Here is a 27,936-nt window from a genome sequence, read left to right on the forward strand (position 1 = left end):
AACAATGTAGACAACGATAATTCAAAAAATTCATGTAAAATGGAATTAAGAGATTACTTTTGTTGGGAAATGCTTGAGTCTATGTATAGATTTTTATAATACACATTTTCTATTAGTTTTTACAGATCCCTTATATACATAGATTTCAAATTTTCTTCTAACAAAATAAATTTAGCTTTGAGTTCTATCCCCTCAAACTTTTTGAAACACCCACTGTACATAATCAAAGAATATATCATGTATATATTTAAATTTTTAATTGAAATGGAATTTTATCTTTTTCAAATGAATAAATAATTAATAAATCAAAATGAGAATCTACTGGTGGATTTTAATCATGGAGATCTTTTTTGTCTCTGATGTTTTCTTGAGACCACATATTTTGTTGAAAGTGGACAGTAGGGTAAGATCCCATTATGAGAATAATTTCCTTGAGTGTACCATCAGGAATTTACCTAATCCTATTCTGATGGAGATTTGAATGTTGGTCTCCATTTTTGTTCCCATTTATGTGTTGACTTATTGCTGTTACAAGTAAGACTGTGAAGAACACTCTGTGCAGATGTTGGTGTTTTTGTTTGTTTGTTTCCTTAGAATAAACTCCTAGAAATGAAATTACTAGCTAAAAGAGCAAAAGCCCTTCTAATCTTTCATCACACAAGTCTTCCTATTCTTGGGAGTCATGGTGACTGACCTGTGGCTATTTGAGAAAACAACTGTTGTTGTTATGGAAGCATTGATCCTGCCTTCCTGTGCTTTGATTAGGAATCATAGCTTGAGCATTACTAATAGTCCCAGCCTCTCTTCAGTAGAGTGTTACTACAATAATGCAAAAGTCAATTTATAATTATAAAAGAAGTATTTTGTGAAACCTAAAGATAGGACTAGGAAAGAATTAGTATAATTAATTGGGAAGTTGGTTAAATGGTTGTTGGGAGTGCAAGTTTATGATATCCAAGTAACCTTATACACTTGGTAACAAGGGAGTAAAAAACACAATGATACAACATAAAGAGCAGTTTGTCATTATTTTATCAGTTGAGAAGTTCCTATGTGTCTTTTGAGTAAGGCAGTCAGACTTAGAAAGGTGGAACATTTAGTTGAATTTACATTTCAGTTAAACAACATGAATATTAGTATAACTGTGTTCCACACAATATTAGGATGTCCTGGATTTTATTTAGCAGACTGTCCTTGTAGCAACACAATATATGATACACATACTGGACATACACATGGCCTTCCACTCAAACATATTTACCTAGAACATGTAAATATTTAGCTATAAAACTCTCTTCCTCTTTGAATAATATTTGGTAGATAAACTAAAATACTCAAATATAATCTAAAAGAATCCAGACTAAAAGGTAAGACTGAGTTGGGATTGGGTACAGCTGACCATTGTCTCCAACAATTCAGTGAATTAGGGACCTGCATTGTGGCATAGTGGGTAAAGTTGACACTGGCAATGCCTGCACTCCATTCAGTGGCAGTTTGTGTCCTGGTGGCTTCACTTCTGATCTAGATCCTTGTTAATGGCCTGGGAAAAGTAGAAAATGGCCTGAGTGCTTGGGTTGCCATCACCCACATTGTAGACCTGAAAGAAGCTCCTGGTTTTGGTCTGGCCCACCTTGGACATTGTAGAGAGCGAACCCTAAAATGCAGAATCTTTCTCTATCTCTCCCTGTAGCTCTGACATCCAGCTAAACAAATAAATCTAAAAAAAATCAGTGAAGTGTTAATGGGAATGTTGATCTGGTTTGTTCCCAGGACATGCCCATAATGTGCGAAATTGAAGTAAGCATTGCTCATTAAATGGGATAGAAATTTATTGCTAAATAACAATAAATACCATTAACTCATGAAATTAGGTAAATATGCTACACAAAGAATGTTCTAATGTTGAAAAAAGTCATAGTATATTTGCATAGTGAAATCTGGGCTGGTATTAGTCTTTAGAGAATTCATTGAATATATGTATTATAGAAAAACTATACACGGGGAAGCTGGTGCTGGGGAGAACACTTGCCCTCCTCCTCCTCCCAGCACTCTGGCAGCAGAGGTGGCTGCACCAGGGTCAGGAACTCTGACATTTCACTTACAAAAACTGTTGCTGCTGATTTCTCAACAATGTTGCAGTGGGTTCATTTCTGAGAGGAGCAGCATGGTGGGGGCAAGAGGCACAGAGTCAACACACAGACCCCGGGAGTCAGGTAAAAGCAGGCTTGAGGTAAGCAGCCGGCAGACTCATTTATTACAGTTGGTACAACAGCTTACATAACCAAGACCAGCCAATCTGGTCAAGGGGTGATCTATGCCCCAACCAATCACAGCCTGTCGCCAGGCAGTTTCAAATCCATCCAATCACAGCCTGTCGCCAGACAGTTTCCAAAGCCATCCAATCACAGCATGTTGTCAGGCAGGCTCCATTGCCAGGTGGGTTTCAAAGCCATTCCTGACTAACTGATGCTTGCTTGCCAGTGGCCACCTTCGCATGGCCTTCTCATTCCACTACAAAAAACAACAACAGATCCCTCCTTCCCTGTGACCTCAGTGGCACTCCTGGGCCCACACCAGGCAGTGCTCCAGGCCCACTCCCCAGGCCCACCCCCCTTCACTACAGTGTCACCTCTCTCCTGTGGCCCCACAAGCCCATAGTCTCAGGCTCCTGCCATCCTATTCAGGGAGCCCAGTCTCACTGCTCTGGGCCCTCTCTTCCAGGGGCTGCCCACTGCCTACATAGGACCTGCTTCTAGGCCACTTTGGTGCAAAATCCTGAGGTTCTCTAATGATCTTGCTTCATCTTGGCTACAAATATGGAGGAACTGGTTCATCACAGAGTGAGGACCCACAATTGGTTGAATTACCACCTACACAGATCTCTCTGCCAGAATCTCCAAGGGATGACCAGCCCCTCCCTGTGCATCCAGATCATTACACCAACTCTGCTGGTAGCCTCTCCTCAGCACATTCAGACTGTGATGGACCAGCTGACAGGACAGACAACACAGATAGTCACAGCAGTGGATGCCTCTGGATCCCCCAAAGAGTAGTTCATTCTCACTGGTCCAGATGGAACAGGAACTGAGATGGTAATCCTGGCTTTCCTGGAGACATCCAGCACAAAGCAGCACAATACCTGAGACAACCTCATTCCTGGCAGGATCCAGATGGTCATGGATTCTGCTTCTGTGGAGCAATTGCTGGACAAGATGGGCCTATAGCAGCTCCAGGTGGTGGAGTAGTGTGTGGTCTGTGGTGACAAAGCCTCTGGCCATCACTATGTGGCTGTCAGTTGTGAATGTTGCAAAGGTTTCTTTAAAAGGACCATGCAGAAAAATTTGCCAGAGCAACCAAGACTTTGTCGCCAACAAACATCACTGCAATCACTGTCATTTTTGCTGGCTGAAAAAATTTTTGGCTATGGGTGTGAAAATGGAATCTGTGCAGTGTGAACAGAAGTCCATTGATATGCAGTGGGAGAACCTAATGTACTGCTTCACCTGAGAAAATCTATATCCAGAAGGACCTGAGAAGTCCTCCAATAGCCACAAAACATTTGTGGCAGACAAAGATGGAGCAAGGGATGCTTCTGAACATCTAGCAGCCTACATCAGGATGACACAGTTCTCTTAGCCATGACTTCACAGCAGAAACAAGCCAGGGAGCTTAGACACACTGGCAAACAGTGACCTCCCTTGCCAAGTGAATCCTTGAACAATGTTGACACTTTTGAAAACCAGCTAGAAGACCAGTCTGCAAGTGAGATTACATGGGCCTTTGATATTTTATCTAAGCACTTAATACCACAGACAACTCCTGGCCTCCAAGCCTGGTCAAAGACATAGACACCAGTGGAAAGGGGAGCATCCACGTTACCAGCAGAGAGCAGTTAACACCCATCAATGAGGTTGAAGGCCCTCTCCTCTCAAACACATCCCTTACATTTAAGCTGACAATGCCCAGACCAATATTTAAATCCCAGTGGAAAAAATGGGCCATCAAAGAAGGAGATACCTTTCTCTGAAGGGAGGAGAGAACTTCCACTTTGACTATGACCCTGTCGGAATAAGATCAAAGTCAGCAAACCCTAAAGGCTTCCATAGCCTTGGCAGCTCATGACAAGACCCTCAGGTGATTACTGACATCATAATTAAGAGTGTCAATTGTTAAATCAACAACAGGAGTCACTGTGCACTTACTCACCATGTAGGATCTCTGTCCTTAATGTGTTGTACTATGTGAATTAACAGTATAACTAGTACTTAAACAGTACTTTACACTTTGTGTTTCTGTGTGGGTGCAAACTGTTGAAATCATTACTTAGTATATACTAAGTTAATCTTCTGTATATAAAGATAATTCAAAATGAATCTTGATGTGAATGGGATGGGAGAGGGAGTGGGAGATGGGATGGTTGCAGGTGGAAGGGAGGTTATGGGAGAAAAAAGCCACTATAATCCAAAAGTTGTACTTTGGAAATTTATATTTATTAAATAAGTTAAAAAAGAGAAATACCTCAATGTGCACTACATCTACAAGTCTATTTCCCTCTGGTTCTTCCTCTCCATGCACTGGGCCAGTTCACTACAAGCCTTTCAGACACTTGGTCAGCACTGTAACACAGCCTAGAGTGGGTCTGCTGGAATGACCTCTTCACTCTGGGCCTGGTCCTGTATGCCCAGGTCACGAGTCTCTCCTGTTGTGTGTTTTCTCAAGCAGCACACCAAGGAGTCTAAGAGAATGTAGAGAAATGATCAAAGGCTGAGTGACAACTCTGGGACTGGCTTGTTGAGATCAGCCACTTTATTTTTCAAGCAAGTTATATAGAGCCTAGTATCTGAGGTTTTACAGAGAGGCTTTGTTTTCCACAAAACTGCAACATACATCAGTAAGAACTTAAGTTGTGGGAGAGGAAACAGATGGAGAAATCCACAATAGCAAGAGAGGAGGATGCTGTGTGCTTCTCCCACAGCCAGCTTCCCTATAGTTCCACACATCATTCTGTGGAACTAGAACAGAGTTCACTGTGTTTAGTGCACTCCTCATGTGTGCAGACACGGAGCCTCAAACTTGTCAACACTGTGGCTATCTTGTTCCCCAACATTTCCTCCACTCTTTTTATTTTGTAACTAATACAAAGTGAATATTGGGATTTATGAACATTAGAGAGTAGTCACCAAATTATTTCACAAAAAATACTTAGAATAATGATAGTAGCACCCCACAAAGTAAGATTTTCCAGACTTATTTGATGTAAGCAATTATTAAAATTATTAACCTAATTTGTGAACATTAGTAGCATCTACATGAATTTTAGCCAAATCATAAATATGTTTTGTTGAATTTGCAATCCCTTGCATTTTTGAACACTCTGTCATCCAGACATGTACTGATTAATTGTAGACAGAGTATACACTGAGTTATTCCATCATGCTGTAGTGAATGCCTAAGGAACACTTAATACGACTTGTTACATGTGTGTGGCTTTTTCACCTGCCATAGTGGAGGCATTATAATAAGTATCTATCATTACATGGCATATATTCATTTTCAAATTCCAGAAAATGTGTAACATCCATTTGCCAAACAGCATTGCCTTTTACTTCTCTAGGGTAGACAGACATTTGTGGACCTAATGGCAAAATGGAGAGCATTGTTTGGAAGATGAGATAATATTTTTTTGACAGGCAGAGTGGACAGTGAGAGAGACAGAGAGAAAGGTCTTCCTTTTCTGTTGATTCACCCCCCCCCCAAAGGCTGCTGTGGCTGGTGCAGCATGCTGATCTGAAGCCAGGGACCAGGTGCTTCTCCTGGTCTCCCATGCAGGTGCAAGGCCAAGGACTTGGGCCATCCTTCACTGTACTCCCAGGCCTCAATAGAGAGCTAGCCTGGAAGAAGAGCAACCAGGACAGAATCTGGTGCACCGAACAGGACTAGAACCTGGCATGCCAGCGCCGCAGGTGAAGGATTAGCCTATTGAGCCACAGCGCCGGCCATGATAATAAATATTGATTGCCAAGTAGGGAGATATGGGAACTGTGCTTTAGTATGGTTGCAGGTTGATGCAGCAACTGATGGTCAAGTTTTTCTTGTTCTAAATATTAGATATGTATCCCAGTAAGTTTTTTTGTAGCCTCATTTAGTCTGCTAGTGGCCCAGGAAGTCCAAAGTAGACTCCGATATAGGAGATGTATAAAAAGGTTTATGTGATTGAGTTACATTTTGTAGAGAGGTAAAAATAGTTTCAAGTTTTGTATTTTTGGCTTAATATAGGAAGTTTCAAAGTATTGTAAAACTTTAGACACATACATTGAGTCAGCAAGACATTGACCACTTGGGAAGTCATTTGTAAGTTGTGCTGAACCCTGAACATTATGCCAAGTTTTATGGACAAAAATTTTTTTATTTAACTTATAACAAGTCATTGTGGCTGTTCCTGTACAAGTACCATGTGTACGTAATATATTGGCCTGGGGAATTGGTGTCTACTCAGTATTTGAGACATAACATGGGTCATGCAGGTAAGGAGAGTGAGCAGCTTCCAATATGGGTAGTGGGAGTTTATTTTTTCCCAGAAAATGTTGTATAGCAGCTTGCCATATGGGATCATTTTCATGTAGATATTCTACTTCTTGTTTATTTAAAGGTAGTAGTAGGGTGTGGGACTCTACCCCAGCAATAGCTTAACACTGTTTTCTGCCTGACCTAATGAGTCATAATCATAGTGAAGTATGGTGTGATGAAGTTAGGAGGTACATGAGAGAGATGGGTAGACTCTGACTGCTTCTGTACTTTGGCTCATTGTTCCCAAAGGTGTTTTTTGGTAGGGACTACAAGTAATTTATTTCCTTTGTTGGATTGTATCTATGAAGTTCCATTTTATCCAAAATTTTGTTTATTAATTGAAATGCTTCTTGAGCCTCAGGAGTGACTATTCTTACCAAATTAAAGTGGACTCTGTCTCCAATAATTGCAACAAAAGACTCATTTGAAGAGTAGTAATGGACAAATGTGGTCTACACCAATTAATATGCCATAGGACCTTTTGTAGCTCATTTAACTTCGATGTTTTCTTTAACTCTAGATGTGGTTTTATAGATCTTATGGTTGTGTCAGTAATTATTGTTCCCAAATCTTTTATAGGTTGCTACCTTTGTAATTTTTCTGGTGCTATGTATAGTCCCTGTTTATACAGCTTGCCCTGAAGGTCATAAAATGCTTTGTCTAAATAATCCTTATCTAGATGTCCTAGTAATGTATCATCTATTTAATGAAAGGTGAAAACTGGGAGATATCTGCAAAAGAAAAGTTGCATAACCTTATCAACATAATACTGGCATATAGTAGGACTATTTTTCATTCCATGGGGAAGTACTGCCCACTGATATTGGGGTGAGGAGATACAATTATTTAACTGTTGCATTGGAAATGTGAATCACTCTTTATCTTTAGGATTGAGAGGAATAGAGAAAAAGCAATCTTTTAAGTCCAAAATAATGATATGGTAATGAGCAGGAATAGCAGAAAGGGATGGTGTCATCTCAAAATGGAATCTCTGCATACTTAGCAGGAGCATGAATCAAGTTCACCCCAAGGCAACTGGAAGACCATAAAAGGGTGTGTAGCCTTGTGTCCTAGTGCAGGAATCCAATGACCATGACCCCTTCCCTCACTGTGATTGCAGACAGCTGTTGTAATTGATGCTATCTTTCAAGCATTAATTGGTGCAGGATCAATTACAACCATTTCTGAAAATGACACAGGCCTTTCAACCAGATTTCTATCTGATCAAGCACTGTACGCAGGTGGCCTCCAGATAAAAACCAAGTCAGTGTTCTTGCACTCTCCTTTGTGCTGGAGGCTTTCTACTTAGTTGGTATCTAACAATTTGTTTCCTGTAACAACTGATGTTCCTTATAGGTAATTTATCAAAAGATAAAAAGTATGATTTAAAAGTTCATGGTTATTGTCCTCAGCCATAAAACCTGCTAATGTCCTAATACCTCTTTGTCACTTTTTCTTACACATATAAGCATGTGTGTCAGTAAGTTTGGTTACACATTCAGTGTTGTTGAGATTATCCTAAGTGTACAACTTTCATACCCTGCTTCTGTCATTTAAATCGTGTCTGGGTATTTGAAAAAGAAAGTCTCTGAAGGTTCACAGCCACCTAAAACCCCACCAGATTAAGAAGTGATTTATAGCTCCATCCTTTGACAAGGAAGTTAATGTGCATCTTAGAATGGGTTCTTCAGAGGGGAATTCCTCATGTCAAGGACACATTTCTTGTTAAAGTTGCAATGGTGCCTTCACAAACTGCCGTCTGACAGGTCATATGCTTTCTTGAGCATGCTGAACATCACTGGTTCTCACCACAGTTGGGAAGATGAGAGCATGCTGTGCTTTCCTTAGAGCTTTTTTTGTGCCCATCAATGTACCAAGGTTTTCCTGTGTGTCCTGTGTGTTTTTATGAATGTCTAGTGACCCATTGACATGACATTGATCCTAATTTTACTGCTTAGAAACTGAGAGAGAATTAAGCAACTTGCCTCAAGGCCCTGGGGTGGGAGAGTGGAGAGAAACCATGAAGTTGGTGCCCAGAGAGCCTGGCACACCTGTTTTATTCTCACATACCCCAGCCCCTCCCTGCCCAGTCCTATCACACCCCAAATGCTTTATGGTCTCTTGCTCTGATGGGGAAATAAACTGATTTCTCTGACAATGAACAGAGAATGGCTCTCAGGTCACTGTGGTCCTTCCTCTCCAGTGCTCTATGTCTCTGTCCATGGCCACCTTGCATTCATGTGCTTTACATTTTACCTGCCCTGTAAAAGTTACTCTCATCCTGCAGTTAGCTGTCAAAGACCCACAGCTGCCTCTCAGGCCCTCAGGTTCCAGAGGACTCTTCATGCAGTGCTTTCTAGGCATAACACTTTTTTAGCTAGAAACAGATTCAAGATCTGAGGCACATTGCTTAATATCTCTGTGCATCACTTTGTTCTGCCATAAAATAGGACTGGCGAGAACCAACACACCACCCATTTTAGGACTTTTACACTGAGATACACATGTAATGCGCTTAACACAGGTGTTGGAATTTGAGAAAGGGATGATTACTCATGCAGTTACCTCACAGTCTGAAATATTCAGGTAATTTTGCAGACAATAGTGGTAGGGGAGGGAAGGTATTTTGGTCACCTTACTGATGCCCAGAGCTTGCAAGACTGGCAGCCCCTATGATAGGGTTCTTATGTACAACTGTGCTCTGTGCATTGTAGGTCCATCAGAAAATAATCATTTATTAAATGAATAACTAAATGAATGGAAAGTGAATTTACTTTTTGCAACTGAAAAATGTAGTATGTTTTCTATGATCCTGTTTTTCTCCATTCCCCAATTGTATTCCCATCATGCTCAAAATTATTTAGTTTTTCAAGCACATGAGGTCCTACTAATCAGATACCCATCTACTTAGTTCCATCTCCTACCACTTTATCTGGCTACAACCACAATTTCTTTTCTATTATTTGAATGTGCTAAGATGATTCTCCATCATCAAGAGCACATTCTGTTAACTTGGTTGAATCTGGATTTGAACCGCAGATCTGCTGATCCTCAGCTTTGTGATGCTGGAAAATTACTTACCTTCTGTAACTCTCAGTTAAAACTACCTCATAGGTGATAGTACCATTCCTCTTAAGCAATAACTGCTCATGTTTCTACTCAGTTGTATAACACTAAATAACTATATATAACTATAGCTATAACTACCATTTAGATGTCCAACATTTATAGCAACAGGTACATAGGTGGTAAGTACACGAGACGGCACACTCAAGGAGTTAAAGAAGTTTCAGTGAATGTCAATTCTTCAACACAATATGGATTGGATTAGGGATGTAGATTTCAATTTCTGAATTATTTGAGGGAAATAAGAGTCACCCATAAGACTGGCTAAGCTCCCTAATTGTCAAAATATGGAACAAGAATATTGAGGGTAAAAGTCTGAATTGTGTGTTGTATGCATACCAAGGGAGGGAGGAAGAAGATTAAAAACTTACCAGTAGAAATAATCCATAGTGAGTAGGAAGCAGACTGGTACAGTGGATCAGGACCCAGAAGTAAATGGCATGTGGGGTGGACTGTGGCAGCAAAATACACAGCTCAGAGAAATAGTAAGATGGACACAGAGTATGAGGACCCTGGATTGCCATTATAGTTGCTTAGGATTTTATGCTGCACTTAATTTCGTTCATAACTATTTTGGGTCATGTCTCTCTGCAGTGGGTAGAAATTCCCACCATTTCTAAATTCATGTCTATAAAGAAACTCAGAAGGTGACTTTATTTGGAAATAGCATATTTGTGCAGATGTAATTAAGATAAGGATCAAAATGAGATCACACTAGATTAAAATGGTCCCTAATCCCAATGAGAGTGTGTTTATAAGAGGCAGAAAATCATATTGAAACACAGAGAGAAAGGCCACATACAAATGGAGGCAGAGATTGGTGTGACACTTCCACAAGTGAAAGAATGCTGACAGCTGTCAGAAGCTGGGGCAGCTGAAGGACAATCCTCTTGTTAGGGCCTTCTGAGAGCCCTGTGCACCTGTTGATTTCATGATTTTGCTGTTTTAAGGCATCAAGTGTGTAGTCAGTTGCCATTGCATCTGTTAGGAAGCTAATAAAATGTCTTGGGGAATTGAATGAAATCTAAGTGTCCTGTCTTCAGATGAAGACTTGTGCACACACAAACACACACACACAGAGACATGTACAGTTTTGCTTTGAATTTCATGCATGTTATGAAGCATAATAATTTCATGGATGTCATGAAACATATTCCTGGATCGCAGTGTTAGCACTCTTCCTTTATATACTGAAGTGGTCTAGTCATTGAATGGATCCAGCCATGACCGAGTTTCAGAGCAGGGATTGCAGATGAAACATAGGGATGAATAAGAACTAAAGAGAGTTCTGAGAAAAGAATCCATGTGCAATCACTGTTAACAATTTTACAAGACACTCCATTAGTTTTTTCAGGAAGTAGTTACATGGAAAAGGAAATTAATAAGATAGCTTCTAATGTATACAAGGCAGGATTTTTAATGACATTAAAAAGAGCAATTATTTTGATTGCTGCAGTTTCTCATCAATAATGATGGTGCAGGGAAGAGAAGGAACACAATATATGAATACTGTGTTGTTCCAACCCACAGAGACTAGATAACTAGATGCGGAGATGAGGGAGGGATACTAAATGTTCAATACTTAATGTGAGGTAAGCTACTAATGAAATCAGTGGCAATGGTTTAGCAGCCCTGGTAAGAGGCAATAAGAGTAATGCTAACCTTAGGGACATGGAAAAGGCACATCCTACTGAGTAGGATCTGCTATAGATTGAATTCCCAGAACTCATTGTTGGAAATTAATCCTCAATTATGTGTGGGCAGTTGTATGTTTCCTGTAGGCTCAAATAGATGGGCTTTTTTTTTAAAAAACCCATGCAGCCAGTATGCATCTTTTAATTGGAGAGTTTATTCCAGTTACATTTAGACTTGCTATTGACAAGTAATGAGTTGGTCCTACTATTTTTCCATAAATATTTCTATTGATTGTTTTGGATTTCCTTGGTACTTTTACTATGAAATTTTATGAATTCACATTCTTTTATGATTACTATTTTACTTGTGCTTCTGTGAATAGCACATTCCTGAGTGTCATTTGTAAAACTGGTAAGGTGATGACAAATTATTTATTTTAAATTTATTTACATGCATTTCATAAGTAGAACTTTAGAAACATAGTAATTCTTTCCTAGCCTGTGCGGTTTCTGATGATAAATATGCTATCAGTCTAATTGGTAATCCTTTAAAATAGATCTAGAGTTTAACTAATGTACATTTTAGGATTTTTTTAATGTTTTACTTGTGAGTGTTTAACTAAAATATGTCAAGGTGATGATCTTTTCTGATCATGTTTATTACACACAAGTCCTGTGTACTTCATGCACATGGATAGCCACATCTTTCTCCAAATTAGAGAAGTTTTCTGCTATTTTTCATTGAATAAGTTTCTTTCTTTTTTTTTTTTGGACAGGCAGAGTGGACAGTGAGAGAGAGACAGAGAGAAAGGTCTTCCTTTTGCCATTGGTTCACCCTCCAATGGCCACCGCGGTAGGTGCACTGCGGCGGGCGCACCACGCTGATCCGATGGCAGGAGCCAGGTGCTTATCCTGGTCTCCCATGGGGTGCAGGGCCCAAGCACTTGGGCCATCCTCCACTGCACTCCCTGGCCACAGCAGAGAGCTGGCCTGGAAGAGGGGCAACCAGGACAGGATTGGTGCCCCGACCGGGACTAGAACCCGGTGTGCCAGCGCCACAAGGCAGAGGATTAGCCTAGTGAGCCGCGGCGCCAGCCTTGAATAAGTTTCTAATCCATTATGTCTTTGCACCTTCCTGAATTTCTAAGAAATTCAGGTCATTTGGTAGTAGCTCATAAATATGAAATACTACTTTTGTTTTTTTTTTTTCTAAGTTCCTTTTTGTTGTTGCTGTTTGTTTGACATGGATCCAAAGATTTGTATTGTGGCTGATATATTTTTTCTTCTGTATCACTCTTTTTAAGGCTTTCCACTATATTTTTTATTTGACATATTGAATTTTTCATTTCTAAAATTTTGTTTGATTTTTCATCATTATCTCTGTCTTCCCCAGTAGTTTCTGAGCCATGCCATATATGAATTTCTTTAACTAATGTATTTGCTTTTCATTTTTTGAGTAGTCTTATCATACTTTTGAATTCCTTTTAAGGCATCTCATCAATCTTTTTTTTCTTCACATACTAATATTGAAGTATTTTCTCTTACTTTTCTGGAGTCATTTTGAGTTCCTTGATCATGTTCCTTATATTTCTACATTTATCTCCTAGAGATTTGTGGATATACTTGGTTTTATCATCTGGGGGCTTTTATATTTGAAATATGACTCTATGGCTTAGTGCAGTATCTCCTCCTTCAGCTGATATCCAGAGGTTTGTGCTGGATTGGTCAGAGTTCCAGTCAGTTCTCAAGTGTGAGGCAAGAATCCATAGTGACACCGATGTGGGTATGGTAGATCTCGTCTGTCATCAGCAAGGGTAGGCTGTGTTCCTCAACCCTTCTTTGCCAAGGTGAACCAACTGCACAGTGTTAGTCCACAGTACCTGAATACCCTACTCACTCAAGCACAGGAACTACACAAAGGATTTGTGTACTCCTCAGTGTGAGTTTGGAGTCCTCCAAGATCACCCACCCCAGCACTCAGGGAACTTTGATCCTCTGGAGTCAGACCCAATGATTGCCCAAGGACCCATCCACACCCCCACCCCTCTATCACACAGTCACAGGATTCCCACACTGTCAGGGAATTTAGCCTTGTGTGATACCCTGTACATGAGAGAGTTGTGGCTTTCCTGGAGGTAGAAATCAATGTTCCATGCTGGCAAGCTGTGACTGGTGTCCTGATAGAGTCAGAGGAAGGGAGCAATGGGCCCTCACTTCACAGATCCACATGAGAGCACCCTACTTGCCACTAATCCTCCAGGCCAGACTTAAAATCAGTGAGGGCTGCAGATTTATTCCTCTGATAAATCCTCTAGGGTATATGCATGGGCTACAGCAGCAATTACTCACCTTATTTTTTAGATTTTTTATTTACATAATTGTGAGGTAGAGTTACAGAGAGTGAGAGGGAGAGACAGAGAAAAATGTTTTCTGTCCATTGGTTCACTCCCCAGTGGATGCAATGGCCAGAGCTCTGCTCAATCCAAAGCCTGCAGCCAGGTGCTTCTTCCAGGTTTCCCATGTGGATGCAGGGGCTCAAGGACTTGGGCCATCTTGCACTTCTTTCCCAGGCCACAGCAGGGAGCTGGATTGAAAGAGGAACAGCTGAGACTAGAACTGGTTCCTATATGGGATGCTGGCACTGCAGGCAGAGGATTAACCTACTGCACCATGGCGTTGACCCCAATTACACAACTTATTAGGATGGCTTTCCCCCCCTGTTAGTTGCCACGTGCCTTTTTATTGGGATGAGAAGAAAGCAATGTGGTCTCTCTTCATGGGGCTAGGTAGGCACCCTGTACCCTGCTAGCACTTCAAGCTTGTTGCAAACTCAGTAGGGACCATCAGATTTTCCTTCAGGCAATATCAACAGGCAATATCACCAGTGGCATGGGCTCACCATTGTGAGACTGCACTGTCCTCACTGCTCCATAATGTGTACTTCTTTCTGTAGGTTTTCCACTGCACAGTTCTCTGCCATTGCCCTCTTGGAATGTGGTTCCTCCCCCTCTTCTCCTGCTGTTTTACTGTGGTGAAAATCATAATGTATTTTCCATGTACAGCCATCTTGAATTCCTCTAATTTCCATTTTCTGTGAACTTTTTGAATACCTCTTTCATTTGGAAGTCTGATTCTTAGTTCATGCTTCTTTTCTGACTACCCTGTGTGTCCCAGGTGCTAGAAAAGAGCAAACAACAAATGTAGAGCATTCCATTACCACATTACCCTCTGCTAAAGACCTTTTATATTGTTACAAAAATGATAAATAGACAGCTAGCCTGGTGGTTATGATTGCTATATCCCACATAAGAATGCCAGGGTTTGACTCCTAGGTCTTACTCCTGACTGTAACCCCACGTAAGTAATAGAGTTCCTGACACTCATGTGGGGTGACTTATGTTGCCATTGATTTCTCAACAATGTTGCAGTGGGATCATTTCTGAGAGGAGCAGCATGGTGGGGGCAAGAGGCACGGAGTCAACACACAGACCCCGGGAGTCAGGTGAAAGCAGGTTTGAGGCGAGCAGCCCACATACTCATTTATTACAGTTGGTACAACAGCTTATATATCCAAGACCAGCCAATCTGGTCAAGGGGCGGTCTATGCCCCAACCAATCACAGCCTGTTGCCAGGCAGTTTCCAAAGCCATCAAATCACAGCCTGTCACCAGGCAGTTTCAAAGCCATCCAATCACAGCCTGTTGCCAGGAAGTTTCCAAAGCCATCCAATCACAGCCTGTCACCAGGCAGTTTCAAATCCATCCAATCACAGCCTGTTGCCAGGCAGTTTCCAAAGCCATCCAATAACAACCTGTTGCCAGGCAGGCTCCATTGCCAGGTGGGTTTCAAAGCCATTCCTGACTAAATGATGCTTGCTTACCAGTGGCCACCTTCGCATGGCCTTCTCATTCCACTGCAGACTTACATGAAGTTCATAATCCAGGCTGGTCCATCCTTCATTGTTGTTGACACTTAGGGAGTAAATCAATAGATGTGAGCTCTCATTTTCCCTGTCCCTTTATGTCTCCTGTCTCTGTCTCTATCTCACTGTCCCTCTTTCTAATAAATAAAATTAAAAAAAAATAACTTTATGATGTTCAGCACTGTGGTATGGTGGATTAAGCTACCTGCTGCAATACCAGCATCCTGTATGAGTACTGATTCTGGTCCTGGCTGCTCCAATTGCAATTCAGCTCCCTTCTAATGTGCGTGGGAAAGCAGTGGAAAATGGTTCAAGTGCTTGGCTCTTTGAAACCCAGTTGGGAGACTCAGGTGGAATTTGAGGCCCCTGGCTTCTATCTCTCTTTTGCTTTCTCTCTAACTGTATATTTAAAATAAATAAATACTATTTTTACAAATAAAAATGCTTTTATCAACAGACTGTTTTAATTTGAATCTATGTGTTTTTAACTGAGAATAATTTTACATAAGAAAAGAATATTGACAACTTGGAACATTTCATTTTCTTAAAATTGACCTGAGAGAAAGAGAGCCTGAGAGCAGCAAGATGGTGGAATAGGTAGGGAGCACACTGATAGTCTGGGAAGAGACAGTTCAATAAAAGTGGAGATACTGCAAGTTCAAGGAAGAGTACGGGAAGAAACAGCAGAGGAAACACTTCTGGAACTAGTGATTCACAGTGGACCTGTGTGGAGAGCGTGGGAGCTGAAGTTAGGGACACCAGTGGCAGAATCAACACACCAGCGCTGGAATGTGAGGTGAGCCGAACCTCAATAGCCTGAGACACCAGTGGGAAAACAGAAAGAGGAGACTACAGGGAATGAGGCTTGAAACTCTGTGAGTAAAAGTTCACCAGGCTAACTAGAACAGAGATAGGAAAAAAAAGTGACTGATACGGACACGAGTTTCTCTCTCTCTACTCACCTCTCAAAAGTGAGCAAGACAAAGAGCAGGTACCATTTTGGAAATATGTCATAAGTAGGACGACCTCAGGTCTGCACTGGCCCTAAGCCTAGCAGAAAAACCTGACTCTGGGGGAGGGGTGAAATAACAGGAGGTTAGGATCTAACTTGGAAACATAGTGGGAGACTGCAGGAGAATTGGAGCCCACACTGAGGGCAGCAGAGATTCCCTGTGTGGTCCTTGGGAAAGAGCTTCTGATCTCTGGATCTGGTGGGTATATCATTTGCCTGCTAACTACCTCCAATTACATTCAGCTGTGTGGAATTACTCCCCTTTTGAATAAAAAAAAAAAAAAGAGAGAAATAAAGAGAGATTTACCATGCCTAAACTGGGAGTGTCACCTTTGGCACACCCTCAACCCTGAGGAACCAAACAGAGCTCTCAGGCCACACTCATCTCAAGCCTCTAAGGCTCCATCAAAAGCAGACAGTCCACTTAACCTAGAGCCATAATACAACAAGAAAAAATAGCACAGTGAAGAAACCAAATATCTCCAACATGCCAAACAACAAACGCAAAAACCGAGGTAACAAGAACAAGCAAGACATTATGACGCCCCCAAATGAAAAAGACACCCCAATTCAAGATTATGAAGATGATGAGATAGAAGAAATGCAAGAAGCGGATCTCAAAAAATTGATAAGAACATTAAGAAGTTCTCAAAAACAAATTCTTGAACTACAGAAATCCTTAATGGACAAGATAGAAAATCTCTCTTGTGAAAAAGAAATATTAAGGAGGAATCAAAATGAAATGAAACAATTAGTAGAACAAGAAACTGTGATAGTGATGAGAAATCATAATGAAATGAAGGATTCAATAGATCAAGTGACAAATACATTAGAGAGCCTTAAAAACAGAATGGGTGAAGCAGAAGAGAGAATAATGGGCTTAGAAGACAGAGAACAGGAAAGGAAACAGGCAAACCAAAGAAAAGAAGAGGAAATTAGAAATCTAAAAAATATTGTCTGGAATCTACAGGATACTATTAAAAAACCTAACATTCGGGTTCTAGGAGTTCCTGAAGGCATGGAGAGGGAGAAAGGATTAGAAGGCCTTTTTAGTGAGATACTAGCAGAAAATTTCCCAGGTCTGGAAAAGGACAGAGGTATCTTAGTACAGGAAGCTTATGGAACCCCTAATAAACATGACCAAAAGAGATCCTCACCACGACAGGTTGTAATCAAACTCACCACAATGAAACATGAAGGAAAGATTCTAAAATGCTCAAGAGAGAAATGTCAGATTACTCTCAGGTAAACTCCAATTAGACTCACAGCAGACTTCTCATCAGAAACCCTACAAGCTAGAAGGGAATGGTGAGACATAGCCCAGGTACTAAGAGAGAAAAACTGCCAGCCCAGAATATTATATCCTGCAAAGCTCTCATTTGTGAATGAAGGTGAAATAAAGACTTTTCATAGCAAACAGAAACTGAAAGAATTTGTTGCCACTCATCCTGCCCTGCAAAAGATGCTTAAAGATGTGTTACACACAGAAACACAGAAACATGGTCACCAATATGAAAGAAGGTAAGGGAAGGAAACCTCAGAGCAAAAGATCACAGGAAGCTCAATTGCTCTTTGACATAGAATTAAAATCTGATGCTCTGTTAAAGCAATATGTTAAAATAATCTACTATGTTCTCTTGATGTCTGTTAAATTATAATCCTTCAAAAACAGCTGAATTTTTATTAAGAGCTATGGGTTATTGAAATATGTGCTTATTTTCAAAAATTTGAATAATCACCTTGTAACAATGATCAAATTTGGTCTATGTTATGTTATGATTTTAAGGAATCTTATTTCAACCAGATATTTTGGATTTTGAGTCTTCTTGGCATTCTTGACAGACATTCAAAAAATCAAAGTTCCAAACAGTCTGGACTCTACAATTTCCAGTAAATCTTGGACTTTGGTTTTTCCAGTTTAGGCCCAACTGAAAAAATCAAAGGACCTATGTCTCTCATCTTATAGAGACACCAACTAATCAGGCTATTTGGATTATATTAGAAGTACTGTCAAGATATGACGTGGTACTAAATTTTAAGTTTCTATAATGGAAAATGCTATTAATACAAATGTTTCAGAACTAAAAATTCTAATGATCTTGTGTTACTAGACATGATAGTTATCTTAATGAGAAAGCCCCAGAGGCCTAAATGGTTAAATACTTGTAAAATCCTGCAGGTGCTTTCAAAAATACTGTGAAGTAAGAAAGTACCTCTTGTTGGTTGATGAGTTTATAATTTTAAATATGGCAACTTAACGTCTTTTGTCATCCATAGTTATATAGGATTTGCTGCTCATAATGCTAAAGAGCTGTTGGTACTGTGTTTAGCTGTGCTCCTATAGGTTCCTGTAGACTTTTTTCCACCCACTTCTATTGTATTCAGTACTTTGGGACGGCTCTGTAAACAGATGAAGCCAATAATGTATTAAAAATACCAACTGAGAGAAAGTATGCTTAACTGAGGTCACTAAAAACTAAAAGCAATTCAAATCAATTCACAATCTACAAAAAGAGTTAAAGATTTTAAAAGCTAGTATTAAAATTGCTATATTGGTCTATTATGTTATGTTATATGTGTGTACATATTGTATGTCCACATGGGAAAATTTTATTAAGAATTTTATTTTAATTGGCTTATAGGTAAGATTATCCATAAATTTAAGCTGCTAAAATTAATCAAAGATACATTTTAATTCATGTGACCTGAAACTCTGTATCATATGTTTTATAGATGTTGGTAGAAAGAAACTAAAAACATTTTATATGGTTGTGCTTAAGTTTACTGGTTAAACAAACTACACCATGTTAGATATTTAAGATATGTTTCCAAATACATGATTCTTAAAATTAATAGAAGGCATTGGACCTTCAGGTAAATGTTTTCTTAAGTTGTTATCTAATGGTTGAAACTGTTTGCTAAGTATTCATGTAATATTGCTATTGTCAGCATGTGATCTAGGACTTGCTCCCTCATTTCTCTATTCTAAGCCCAACTTGTTCTTTCATTTCTCTATTCTCTTCAAGATAGGAAACTAATTTTACTATGAAGGAATTTGTAGGATGCACAATTTAATCTTTAGACCTTATAAAAGAGATGGCTAACATTTTTCTGTAATAGCATAGCCAAAATAAGAGCTTAAATTATAATTTCATAGCTACATTTACTTCGCCATCAGCGAAGTAAACAGTAAGTAGAAAAAACCTCCCTTTCAGACCAAAGGGAAAGAAAGTTTTTAGGTGAGAATATAATTTTCCTCATGGGCATTGTCTACCTTAGAAAAACTACTACAGGACATACCTGTGCCTTTAGAATTGTAGTTTAGGCTACCAAAGATTAGAGATGGGACTTGGGCATTCCCTTGACTTGCATCCTCTGGTCTGCTTTAACACAAACCAGGAGGAAAAGAAAGCTAAGCATCAGAAGCAATGGGTGGCAGGCCTATTAATGGCTGATCTGTACAGTGATCTGCCCTTAAGGAGACCCAATAGGCTAGTCCACTGCCATGGCTTTCAAGGTGGTAAGCCTGGGCTTCAGCAGAAGTCAGCTTGTGAAGAGCCCTGGCAGCTCTGCCAAAAGTTGGATCACTGGAAATGGACCTGCCCTGGAGTCAAAGGATGCCCAGGTCAGAGCCACTGATCTTATTGGCTCTAAGCTGAAAAGCCCTTCACTAGCCCAACTTCCAAAGTGACCACCAAGTAGGGTCAGCAACATTGCAGGCAGAACTGTAAATTTCTTGTTAGAGATGCCACCTGCCTTTACCTGGCCAGCTCTCCTCCCAGGCCAGCCAAGCAATGAAAGTCAACAGAGTGCCTTCCCCTAGGAGGTTCACACCTCCCTTAGGATGTACCCCATGTGAAGAGATAGATAGGTCTGGGCCTCTTAACTTCCAAGGCCTAAAGCCCAACAGATTATTATGCAGCCCCTCTGCCAGGTTCTATTTGTCTCTCAATTAGAAAACTTAATTGTAGCTTAGACAGCACCTTTCTTGGCTCCTCTAATAATGACTCTGTCCTTTGTTCTGGACCCTCTCTAGTACACTTGGGCCTCATTCCTTCATATTCATAACCTCTACTCTACCTCCAATGGCTCTACTCCCAACCTGTGTGTATTTATGGTTCTCTTCCCCACTTAATGCTGTATAGTTGTTCAGACCTGGTTAATGCCACTCTTAGGATCAATGGTTACTATCCTCACCCTGTCTTTTATGACTTTGTCTAAATATGATCAGTTGGTGAACTTGGAAGGCTTCCATAGCCTTGGCAACTCATGACAACAGCCTAGGGTGGTTACTGGCACCATAACCTAGAGCGTCAATTTGTTGGGTCAACAACAGGAGTCACTGTGCACTTGCTCCTCATGTGGGATCTCTTTCCCTAATGTGCTGTACATTTTGATTTAATGCTGTAACTAGTACTCAAACATATGTTTCACTTTGTGCTTCTATGTGGGTGCAAACTATTGAAATCTTTACTTAATATGTACTAAATTGATCTTCTGTATATAAAGAGAATTGAAAATGAATCTTGATATGAATGGAAGGGGAGAGGGAGTTGGAGACGGGAGGATTGTGGGTGGGAGGGAATTTATGGGAGGGGGAAACCATTGAAATTCATAAACTGTACATTGGAAATTTGTATTCATTAAATAAAAGTTAAAAAAATAAAATAAAATAATCAAATAAAATTGACCTGATTGGTATTTTTGACCATATGTCTCATGGATTTTCCTGAGATGCTGGAACCAGTTGCACAGGACTCCAGGCCTTCTGGGAGCTCTGTCTCTGGTGGTAGATGTGGCATGTCTGTAGAAGGCATACTCACCTCCTTTCTCCTTTCTTTTTTCCCAGATGAAGGGAGTGGCAGGTATGGACAGGGCTGGCAGTGCCACATGTATCTGTCTCAACTAATTACTTATTGTGGAGAATGTGTGATGATTATTTTTTATTTTTTAAAGATTTATTTTATTTTTTTGAAATACAGAGTTACAGAAAGAGGTAGAGAAAGAAAGAGAGGTCTTCCATCCAATGGTTCACTCCCTACAAAACTGCAACAACCAGAGCTATGCTGATCTGAAGCCAGGAACTAGGAGCTTCTTCCTGGTTTCCCATGTGTTTGCAGGGGCCCAAGCACTTGGGCCATCTTCTACCACTTTCCCAGGCCACAGCAGAGAGCTGATTGGAGTAGGAGCAGCCTGGACTAGAACCAGTGCCCATATGGGATGCTGGTGCTTCAGGCCAGGGCTTTAATCCACTGCACCACAGCACTGGCCCCAGAATGTGTGATGCTTACTAAAACAAAATTCCCCCTCATTTTCACTAGTGAGGTAATGATACAACTAGTGATATAATGAGGAGTGTACAATTTGCCTGAGTAATATTTTATTTTAATTCTGAATAGTAAAGTGTCTTCCCTCTCTCCTGGGAAAGATTTCTTGAAAGAATTTGGGCAACTTTGAATAAGGACAAAGCTCTGCCTTGAGATGGCTGCAATTTCAGGTGATGTAACTTCCCTTTCCTGAGACTCTTTTTCCTTATCTGGGAAGTGGGAGTTTTGGCCTAGCAGATGTAATGTTCTATGTTCTGAGGATATGAAAGGACTTTTAGATATCAAGGGGCTACATGGGTCTGTAAAACCAGATAGGGAGTGATGACACACAGTAGCTTTGTATGAATGTGCAGTGCCCTGGTCTCTCATGCCTTCCCACCTCATACATCACCCGCTCTAGCATAATACATAGCAGATATTCAGTGATAACAAGAGGGAGCCATGAGTGGACAAGCAGTGCCCTGTCACTCATGACTGTCTGCTCTTTACATGTCACCCATTCTAACATAACTCATACAATGCCATCATGGACAGGGGCATCAGAAGGTGTTTGATGCTGTGGTACAAGGCATAGCCCACATGACTCTGATGAGAATACTCAGGTAACATTGGATCATGTGTGCAGAGCCAAACTGTGTGTTCAGTCGTCTGCAAATGATCTCTCTGTGTACTCTGCTGGTACCTGAACTCCTATTACTGTCAAACAGTTTTTTTTCTACTATGGAATACAAAATTCAAGTAGACAATCTAATAATTATTTACACCCTTGCTTTGAGATATAATTAAATTCATGGGTGGTTGAGGACATTGTACCCCTAGGGACCTGATTGATCTATTCCCAGTGTGATCCCACCTTTCTAATCAGTTCAAGGCAAAATGGTACAGCACTGGATAGAATATAACCTTAGGGGTCTTGGAAATTGAAATTCAGTCTTGTCTTTGACATGCCATAGCTCATGGTCTGAGGAGGGGGTTTGAGCCCTCTGAGAGCCTCCCTGTTTTCACAGCTGGTTGGTTGAGAGGTTTTGGGGTGAAATACCTGGAGTATGGTAGGCAATTTACAAAGAGCAGTTCCAACCATTTTTAACCACAGTACTACAACTGTTTGCTTGAATGTGAGAGAAACATTGTATTTGACTGCTTGGACATTTACTTTACACTTCTCCACTCAGAGCCCCTCACCCTATGCAAGATCAACAAAAGCAAGTTTTTCCATGAGTATGGCAGAATTCAGAGGACTGATAAGAAAATGCCCAGAGGCTGCTTTATGACAGCTCATAGCAGAAACATGGGGAGCAAGAAAGGCTGCCGTTGTCCTGACCCAAAATGTCCAAAGTCTGAAAGTGCTATGGTTGGCCCAGCATTGTGGCATAGTATGTTAAGCTATTACCTGTGGAACTAGCATCCTAAATGAGCACACTTTTGATCCCAGATTGGTCCAGTTCCATGCTATTGTGAGTGTGAAAGCAGTGTAAAGATGGCCTGAATACTTGGGCTCCTACCACCCATGTGGGAGTCCTCACTTGGGATAACATGGGCATTTGGGGTTGACTTTGCTGTGCTCACATTTCAGTTTTTATGATTTTTCCCTTTTTCTGCTATTTTCTTGGTTTGCTATGTGGCCTCTTCTTGCTGGGAGAGGCTTGAGGAGAAGTTAGAGAAGATGCCTGGGCTAACAACCTCCATGTGCATTCTATCAGGGATGTTCTAGAGTGTCATTTCCTGTCAGCCTTTTGCTACCATTGTGGTCAGTCATTGGCTCCTAGGCAATGAAGTTTCTGGAGGAGTCCTTACCTGTGACCCATTGAGTATCAGCAGATAAGAATGGGCATTGATTTAAGTGAAAGAATCAACTTAATGGCACTAAAATTACAACACTACTTTCCCAAAACACACCATCTGGATGCCACTGGACTCATTAGAAAAGTAGCAACCAGCCCCAGCCCACACAGAAATTCTGATATCTTCCCATGCAATCTTAAAAATGTATATCCTGGGGCTGGTATTGTGGCTTAGTGGATAAAGCTGTCACCTGCAACACAGACAGTCCATATGGGCATCTGTTTGAGGCAGGGTTGTTCCACTTCTGATCCAGCTACTTGCTAATGTGCCTGGGAAAGCAGAAAGGATGGCCCAAGTGCTTGGGCCCATTCACACAGGTGGGAGATCCAGAAGAAACTCCTGGACCCTGACTTCAGCCTGGCCCAGCCCTGGCCTTTTGGGGAGTGGACCATGGGATGGAAACATTCTCTATCTCTCACTCACTGTTTGTCTCTGTAACTGGACCTTTCAAATAAATAAATCTTTTAAAAATGTATATCCTTTGTGTCAAAGTACCACTGGTTTGTCTATGCTATTTGAGTTTAAAGGAGACAGTTGACTCAGATCAGTAAGACTGAAGCTGCCCCAACATACTACAAAATATCAAGTCTGAAATTATCATTTCAAGTTCCCCAGAGTACACTCAGAAAGGACAAACAAAAGATACAAAATCAGACTTCCCTTGTGCTTAGCTTTGATTCATTCATATCATCAGGTGCATCATATTTGATAATTGTGTTTTCTTATGCAATTAGACCATTCAAGGCATGTGTGTGTGTGTGTGTGTGTGATCCACAAGGCCCACTGAGGTAGGTCCCTAGGGAGGTAAGGTTGGGAGTAGCCAGAGCCCTGGAATTCTGTGAGGCTTGACAATGAGGAAGGCAATGTAGATCCAGTACAGATGCTGAGAGTGAGTAGCCAGTGAGTGAGGAGGAAGGAGCTGGTACACCTTCCTGAGTCCTGTGAAGAAAGATCTCCAAAGCAAAGGGAGTAATAAGCTGGTTCCCATTAGCACTGATCTCTCTAGATTTACACACCTGGCTCCCACAGAGATGGGAAGCTTCAAGGGAGCAGGAAGCATGTGACAATCACCACTGTTGCTGGTACTGAGGGAAGCATCTGCATTGCATTAAATGCTTGATAAATTACTGCTTGGAATATGGGTGGATGGATGAATTGATGGATGGATGGAGGGAGGGAGTGAGAGATGGATGCATGGATGGATGAATGGGTGGGTGGATGGATGGATGAATAGGTGGATAGAGGGGTGGGTGAATGGGAGGATGGGTGGATGGGAGGACAGATGGATGGACAGATGGATGGATGGATGGATGGATGGATGGATGGATGGATGAAAGAACACACAGACAGATGGATGAACCAATGGATGAACTGATGGCTGAAGAGATGAATGAATGGCACAACCTATATACAACTACACGTGATCCATGTATGTCATTATGCTTCTGTCCCATTCAAAGGTGTTGATCCTTGTGTTTTCCTTACCTGCTTAACAGTGGGGATAATATCATCCTCATTCTTTTCTAAGGTCCCCTTGATCCCTTTGAGAGTACTGAGCATGCTGTGACCTCAATTATTGTGTAACATTGCCTGATTCATGATCTCTCTTCAACCAACAGCTCTACATTCAGCCCACGATGAGGGCTGGCCTGAATTATGAATGTTACCTATTTGGGTTGTCCTTTTCTTCAGACATATTGGCGGTAGGTTCTACAGTGATGTAGGCCATCCATGTCATCTTTGACTGAGCTTGGAAGACGTTGCGTTTTGGGGGCAAGTCTCTGCACAGATGAGTGATTCCTTCTTTGAGCCCTAACAAGAGAACTTGATGTGAATGCACTAGCTTGGGAGTGATCCTCAATTTTAAATTAGCAAAAATTGTGTGAATCATGAGGTACAGTGTGACACTTTAATCATGTATACAATGTGCACTGATCAACCCAGGGTTATCAACATTTTCCCTTCCTTGGCATTTTTGTGATTGGAACCTTGGAGCTACTTTCTTGTATTTGCTCACAAAATATCTACTAGGTTATCATTACCCTTCTGTGCTATGTGACATTACAAACTCAACCTTTCTAATTCTGATCTGCCTTCCATTATTCAACCTCCCACAATCTTGTTAAGACACACTGGCATTTCTGAAAAGTAAAAGAAAACTTTGGAAAAGGGAAGAAAAGCAACACCAAAAGGACAATTTATATCTGGAATGTGAAGGTACTGGTACGAGTTCATGGAAAATGAATTGTGAAATGTGTTTTCCACAAACTTATTTGAGGATCCCTTGTATGCATGGGTTTCAAATTTTTGGCAGAATAAATCTGTCATTAAATTCTACTTTCCATGAGCTTTTAAAAAGTACTCTTGTATTAGGTCAATTCATAGTCTCTGAAAATAAAATCTTCAGAACCACCACAAATAGAAGATATGCAGTGATGCACATTCTTAAATACCAACACAGACGTATTTGGCTTTATATTGCTGAACAGATTTGGAATCCTGAACATCTGCCTTGGTTTTCCTCTTTGTGCTGTGTCAGTGTTATCTCCAGATGTAGTGTAGCTCTTCCTACCTGTTAGGGTGTCACTGTAGGACTCTGTGACCAGAAATTCTGCTCTATTGCCTGATTGTGTATGTGTTATTTTGAACTGATAGGATCTGAAAATTAAAGCAATTTTGCCACAACTTATATTTCCTCATTAAATACTATGAAGGTAGCTATTACCATGGCAACAGTTGTTATGGCATCCACTCAGCACTTTGCTAATAGAAGACCCAGATATTTCCTGCTTCTCATCGTGAATTCTTTGTGAGGTACTCTTATATAAGCATCTTTTTTTTTTGACAGGCAGAGTTAGACAGTGAGAGAGAGAGAGAGAGAGAGAGAGACAGAGAAAAAGGTCTTTCTTCCATTGGTTCACCCCTCAAATGGCCACTACCACCAGCATGCTGTGGCTGATGCACCACGCCAATCCAAAGCCAGAAGCCAGGTGCTTCCTCCTGGTCTCCCATGCAGGTGCAGGTCCCAAGTACTTGGGCCATCCTCCACTGCCTTCCCAGGCCACAGCAGGGAGCTGGACTGGAAGAGGAGCAACCGGGACAGAATCTGGTGCCCCAACCAGGACTAGAACCTGGGGTGCCAGCGCCGCAGGTGGAGGATTAGCCTAGTGAGTTGTGGCACCAACCTATGTTAGTATCTTGTTGCCTTTTTTTTTAAAGATTCACTTTATTTATTTGAAACAGTTGCAGAAAGAAAGGTCTTCCATTTGCTGGTTCACTCCCCCAAAGACCACAATGGCCAGAGCTGCACCTATCCATAGCCAGGAGCCAGGAGCTTTCTCTGGGTCTCCCATGTGAATGCAGGGGCCCAAGGACTTGGGCCATCTTCTGCTGATATCCCATGCAATAGCAGAGAGCTGGTTCAGAAGAGGAGTAGCCAGGACTGGAACTGGCACCCATATGGGATGCCAGCGCTTCAGGCCAGGGCTTTAACCTGCTGTGCCACCGTGCCAACCCCTCTTGTTGCCATTTAAAAAATATACCTAATGTTTAGGTGCTTAAACATTTGATGTTGCCAGCTCTGGGAACAGATACCGATATATAACTCCTCTTTAGTGCAAATTATTTTCCATTAATTACTTTCCTCAAGACTGCAATTGGAGGAACCAGCCAGTGCTCTGTAGCACTTGATAAATGGAGTAGATACCTGCTTTCCTCCTTTTCAAGAGTGCATGTTTCTAATCATAAGGTGTTTTAAGTAACAATAAAATGTTTTAAATTATAGAAAATAATATACAATTGTCCCTCAATATATGTGGGGTTCATTCCAAATGCTCGCTAGATATACAAATCTACACATACTCAAGTTCTTTATATAAAATAGCACATCATTTTCATTTGACTTACCTGCATCCTCTCTATGCTTATATTCACCTCTGTATAATATTTCACAATGACTAAAATATAAATGCTATGTAAATAGTTCTTTTACTGTATTGTCTAGGTCAAAGTGCCAAGAAAAAGACCTGTACATATCAGTACAGACAATTTTTTTTAATATCATCAATTGATTGAATGCACAGATGTGGAACCACAGATATAGGGGGGCAACCATACAAACCATAGCATATTTAAGGGACTCCCAGATTTAACAAATGCTAAGATGTTCTGTTTTGTTTAGGTTATTTACTTATTTGAAAGGCAGAATTGAGAGAGAAAGAGAGAGAGAAAGAAAGAGATTTTTCATCTACTGGTTCACTCCTCAAATGGTCACAATAGCCAGAGCTGGGCCAATCCAAAGCCAGGAGCCAAGTGTTTCTTCCAGGTCTCCCAAATATGGTGCAGTGGCTCAAGTACTTGGACCATCTGCTGCTGCTCTCTCAGGTGCATTAGTGCGGAGCTAGATTGGAAGTGGAGCTGCTGGGACTTGATCTAGAGCCCATTGTGGATGCTGGCACCACAGGTGGTAGCCTTACCTGCTACACCACAGAGCTGGCACCAGAATGT

General features: G+C 40.9%; 1 pseudogene; it reads left to right on the forward strand.

Annotated features, from left to right (window-relative positions):
* The first annotated feature begins 2,810 nt into the window (after nucleotides 1-2,810).
* The window catches only part of LOC133754147 (nuclear receptor subfamily 2 group C member 2-like), a 685,228-nt pseudogene continuing 660,102 nt past the window's right edge, over nucleotides 2,811-27,936 (forward strand).

Source organism: Lepus europaeus, chromosome Y (assembly GCF_033115175.1).
Source record: "Lepus europaeus isolate LE1 chromosome Y, mLepTim1.pri, whole genome shotgun sequence".
Classification (NCBI taxonomy): Eukaryota; Metazoa; Chordata; class Mammalia; order Lagomorpha; family Leporidae; genus Lepus; species Lepus europaeus.